Genomic DNA, 6,000 nt, shown 5'->3' on the forward strand with positions numbered 1-6,000 from the left:
CGGCCTATGGACATAGAAAATGCTCAGTGAAGGAGGGATCTTATCCTCTGTGGTGGTTTGAATATGCTTGGCCCATGGGAAGTGCTACTATTAGGAGGTGTGACGTTGTTGGAGGAAGTGTGCCATTGTGGGGTGGGCTTTGAGATCCTATGTTAGAGCCTTTTCTCTTTCTAGCTGCCTTCAGATCAAGATGCAGAACTCTCAGCCCTTTCTCCAGCACCATGTCTGCCTGCACACTGCCATGCTTCCTGCCATGATGATGGAATAAACCTCTCAACTGTAAGCCACCTCCAATGAAATGTTTTCCTTTGTAGGACTTGCTATGGTCATGGTGTCTCTTTACAGCAGTAAAACCCTAACTAAGACATCATCCTTCCCCTTAGTACATCCCCCAGCCCATCGGGGGAGAAGCTACCCACTGTTGTACTGGGCATCAGGGCATACAGTTGTGTATGGTACACATATACACACAAACACGCAATGGTGCAAAACTGGGTGAGACATACCTGGTGTCTCAATACTTGGAAGACAGAGACAGGAGAATCAGGAGTTCAAAGTCACCCTTGGCCACCTAGGGAGTTGGAAGCCAGCAAGAGTGACATGATACTTTGTTTCAGGAAGACCATACAACACTGAGCTCTGTGGCCTGCATCTCAGATAGGCCAAGGACCCCCCCCCCTCAAGGGAAAGGGGGCATAGCAGACATCTGTCACATCCTGGCCCTACCATTGGCTTGGGACAGTTGGCTCTGCAATAGGCACCTGGCTTTGGCTGGTGCTTTCTGGGTTTTTAGAAGTGGCTGAGTTTCTGCCAAAGCCCAGAGCTCTGATGCCCAGCTGCCTACATGGCCACCCCTAGCACACATAATGGGGCATTGACCCTAGGAACTGAGAGATGGAGCCAATCCTGACCTTGCCCTGGGTATGCACAGTCCTAAAAAAATATTGAATCTCCTCCTGTCACCTAAGAGTACAGTTCTGATGAGCTCTGGTAATGGCCTTCTCAGTCACAAATGTTTAACTAGTAGCTGAGAGGCTTTGTGTGGAAATATGTTAAAACCAGCATGGTCAGGGTTTCCTCTCAGGCTCACATCCTCCTAGAGGGAGTCAGAGTGAAAGACCCCTGCAGAGGGGAGACCCTCAGTCAAGTCTTGGGATAACACGACCCCCTAAGAACTCACAAGAGACCGTCCTTGCTGCAATTACATGAGGTGTTTTAATTGACCAGTGCACTGGGGTTGAGACTCATATCCCACGCAGGAGTAGAGGAGTCTGAGGCTGGTAGATGGGGGTTTTAAAGGAAATGAACCATAACCCGGAGGGGGGGGTGGGGAGTACGGCATTGAAGAATACCAAAAATACCAGTGAAGAATTGTAAGGGAAGTACCTGGTTTCTCAAGATTGCCTATAAGGTAAAAATTACCAGTGAAGAATCATGAAGGGAACATCCGGTTTTTCAAGATTGTTTATGATGTGAAAATTACCAGTGAAGAATCGCAAGGGGGACATCCGGTTTCTCGAGATTGTTTATAATGTGTTATTTAACTTTTATGTTTTTATGGTCAGTCAGTTTCTGAGACAGAGTCACCCTGACCTTAGGGCCATAAATCCTTTTATGGTCAGCCAGTTCCTAGAATAGAAGGATAGTATCGCAGAACTGGCTAGCCTACATTTTTGGCTCTACTCTACCTGCTAGGGGTCTTCTACTTTACCTGTTAGGGGGTCAGGCTTTATTCTGGTCTTTCAAGAGAACAGGGAAAGCCTGTCATATGAGGGCAATACTGTGGAGCAACTGGGGGGCCATGGTGTGATGCAATAGAGTCTGCAGCGGGACTTCCGGGACAGGGAAGGAAGGCCTCTTCAAGGCGGGTGACATTAAGCGAACACTCCACCAGAATACTGAAGGATCTGGAGGAGGCAGGGCTCACTGGGCCAGTTTAAGAAACTAGAAGATGTGACCCTTCTTCGTAGATGGTGACATGCTAGGCAAGCCGCTCTTCCTCTGAGCCTTCTTTTTAACTGTTTCCTTCGAGAAAAACGTCTCACTAATTTGTCTGGGCTGGACCTTCAACTCACTTGGTAGCCCAGGCTGGCCTTAAACTAATGCTCCTGCCTGGGCCTGGGGAACAGATGGAATGATAGGTTTATACCACCAGGTGGCGCCAAATGCACGAGCGGAACCTGAGTTTCCACTTAAAGGCGCAGTCCCGTGTAGCCCCTGCCTAGACAGCTCTGAAGACCATTGAGCACTCCAGAAGGGTCTCTGGTGTCCTTGTTGCAGCCAATGTCTTCCTCACACATTGATGACTTTTCTCACGGCTTTGATCCTAGCAGGCCTCTGCAGTGGAGTCTTCTGTAGCTGGCAGGGGGCTCATGAAGCTGATTGGTTTTCATTTGTTTATTGTTTCGCTTTGTCGTATTGTTTTTGAGACAGAATTTCTCTGTGTAGCCCTGCCTGTCCTGGAACTCACTGTGTAGACCAGGCTGGCCTCGAACTCGGCCTGTCTCTGCCTTCTGAGTGCTGGGATTAAAGGTGTGAACCTCCATGCCTGTCCAGCCTTGTTTTCTTTGTTTGTTTGAGTCAGGGTCTCGTGCAGCCCAGGCTGGCCTTTAGGTAGTTGAAAACATCTGGTACTTTTTTTTTAAAAAAAGATTTATTTTATGTATGAGTGCTGCATCTGTATGTACACCTGTATGCCAGAAGAGGGCTCCAGATCCCGCTATAGATGATTGTAAACCACCATGTGGTTACTGAGAATTGAACTCAGGACCTCTGGAAGAGCAGCTGGTGCTCTGAACCATTTTACCAGCCCAATATCTGTTACTTGTATGCATGCGTTTTACAGTGGGGCCAAATGAGGCACCTGAGAAGGCACTGGGTTCATCCTATTACCTGGGAAGTTAGTGGCCCAGGAGAGGGAGGGAACACTGCCAGCTCATTGGGTCCTACAGTAGGAATGGAAGAGAAAGGCCATCGCATAAGTCCCCAGTCTGTGTTGGTCTCTAGCAACTTAAACTATTTGCTGTGATCCTCAGCATAACTCAAAGTAGGCATTATTGTACCCATTTTACAGGTGAAGGACTGACTATAAGAAATGGATTCAGCCCTGAATGTAATGTTCTTCCATAGGTCCTGAGTTCAATTCCCAGCAATTCACAACAATCAGTAGTGGGATCTGATGCCCTCTTCTGGTGTGTTTGAAGTCTGCTACAGTGTACTTATATATAATAAACAAATCTTAAAAAAGAAAAAGAAAAAAAAAAAGGAAAGGAAAAGAAACAGATTTACAGCTACTGTTAGACTCCAAAGAGTCTTGCTCTTCACAACATCACCACACACCTGGACCACATGCCTGGCTTCAGAGGTCCGATGAAGCGTTAGGGTGGGAGTGGGGGGAGGGCATGCTGGGGCGGGTGTAGGATGGGGCCCCTGCAGGGCTGGGAGGCAGTAGGAGAGAAGGTCTAGGCCCGGCTGGAACCCTGCTGGGTTCTCCCAGGCCTTCATTTCCTGCTAAGGACAGCCCTGGGGCCTGGGCACCAGCTGAGGCCATACCCCTCTCTGCCCGCATCCTGCTCTGCTCTCCTGAGGTGCTTCTGAGAGTAAAGGTTCCTGGTTTGCAAGGGCCTGGCCCAGGGTTGCTATGGGGGTGGTGGTTTGAAGACCACAGGGGAGAGAGGATTTAAGAATCACCCTGCTTTCCCACGCTGTGTGGGGTCTCCACCTCCTCTGGTCGGGCCTGACTCAGAGCCAGCACTGAGGACCCCTGGGGCTTCTTGGGGAGGCCTACTTTTGTTTTTAGACAATTATTTTCTCCCACTTTGAGGGTTGTCTTGCTTGTTTGTTTGTTTCCAATTGTGGTAAAAGACTTATGGGACAGGGCTGGTGGTGTAGCTCACTGGCCGAATGGATGCTTTCTTATTATTCATTTCTAATTGTATTTGTGTGTGTGCTCACGTGCACATGTGGGAATCAGAGGACACTTGGTGGGAGGTGGTTGTCTTCTTCTCCTGTGGATTCCAGGGATGAAAAGATATCAGACTTGGCAACAAGAACTTTTACCTTCTGAACCAGTGGTCCTCAGCCTTCAACTGTGCTACAACTATCTTCCCAACCACCAAAGTAAATATTTGTTGTTGAGACAAGGTCTCTGGTATCCCAGGCTGGCCTCGAACTTACTATGTAGGTGTGTCTGGAATTACAGCTGTGCACTTCCGCCTCTGACTTCCAGTACGTACTTTAGAAAAATCTTTTTCTTATGTATATTACTGGTTTGTGTGTCTGGGGGCAACTCTGTGTGTGCCCGGTGCTGTGTGTCAGGTCGCCTCAAAGGCTAGAAGAGGGCTGGGAATCGAGCCCCGGGTCCTGGAGTCTGCAATGCTGTTGTTGAATGTCTCTCCGTCTCTCCAGACCTTCCAGTGTTTCAGACCGATCCCTGCAACAGCACTAACAGCACTTCAGTGGCCTGTCTGCAGCCAGAAGCCTCCCAGCCTCTCAAATGGAAGCTTCTTGGGCCTTCTGTGATAACACAGGAGGCGCTGCAGGGTGTGGGGAATAGTCGGAGAGAGGAAGTAAGAGGACTCACTTCACATCTGCATGCTTGCAAGGCCCCAGAGAAGGAAGCTCTCTGACCTGCTGAGTTTTCATCCTTCCCTCCTGGCTCTGACTACCACCCTCTCCTGCCTGGCCTGTCTCCGCCCTTCCCCCCACAGAACCTCAGACAGCACATTGTAGGTCTCCAGCTTACAGCCACCCTCATCGCAGGAGGAAACAGGTGACAAGCTGGGAAGCTGGGGAGCAGGTGACAGGAGGGGAGGGAGGGTGGGGGAAAAGCTCAGGATCCAACCAAAATTTCTTAACTCAAAGTGCCAGGTAGGCACAAAGTTAGAACCGGGAGTCAGCTTCCCTGGGCGTGGGAGGTGCTGGGTGGGGAGACAAAGACTCCTTTCTTGACCATCTTGGGAAAAAAAAAATCCCACAGGGGAAATGGGAAAAGAGCTCAGAACTCTCCTGTTCCCAGGGTTCCCACAATCTTTGAGAGTGAGAGTGTTTAGCTGAGGAGTCTGGGAACCAGTTATGGGATGGCATTTCTCAAATATTTGAGAGCTAGGTCACTGACTCACTGCTGGTGGTAGTGGTAATGGTGGTGTGTGTGTGTGTGTGTGTGTGTGTGTGTGTGTGTGTGTGTGTGGTGTTGTATGCTGTATATTATGGTGTGTGTGGTATGATATAATAATGTGTGTGTGTGGTGTATGTGTGGTATATGTATATATCTGTGATATGAGATATATATATATATATATATATATATATATATATATATATATATATATATATATATATATATACATATGTTTCTCTGTGTGTGTTTTGGTGTATTTGTGGTGTGTGTGTGTGTGTGTTTCTCTGTGTGTTTTGTGTGGTATGTATATTTCTGTGTGATATGGTGTACGTGGTGTGTGTGTGTGTCTCTCTGTGTATGTTTTGGTGTATGTGGGTATGTGGGGTGGATGGTATGTGTGGGGGGGTGAAGGAGAGAGCACACCAGCTGAAAGTGGATGTCACATTCACTGAGAGGAAGCCTGAAGACCAGCCTGGCCCCTTTAGTCCTGCAGCAAAAGGGCTGCTTTCAAGAGTGAGCTTCCCATCAGGGAGAGAATGAAATCTCACAGCATTTGTGGCTGAACAGAAGGGAACCAAGGGACTGGGGATGCTGGGCAAGTGCATTTGTGTAATGATGGCAGTAAGTCAGCCTTAGGACGGGAATGGCCACTCTAAAGTCTACCACAGGAAAGGAAGGAGAGGCATCTTAAGGAGGGTTGGGTGGGGGATTCTGCGGTGAAGGGAGGAGATCTACAACTATCCTCCTGGTCCTAAGTTCTATGGAAGCAGACCCACCTGCCATTCTAACAGTGTCTCTAAGTCACCTGACACCAAATGAACATCCACTCCCCCTCCCAAAGGATTGTGCCTATTGCACAGATGGGGAGACTGAGGCTAGAA

Source organism: Micromys minutus (genome assembly GCF_963924665.1).
Source record: "Micromys minutus genome assembly, chromosome: 25".
Lineage (NCBI taxonomy): Eukaryota > Metazoa > Chordata > Mammalia > Rodentia > Muridae > Micromys > Micromys minutus.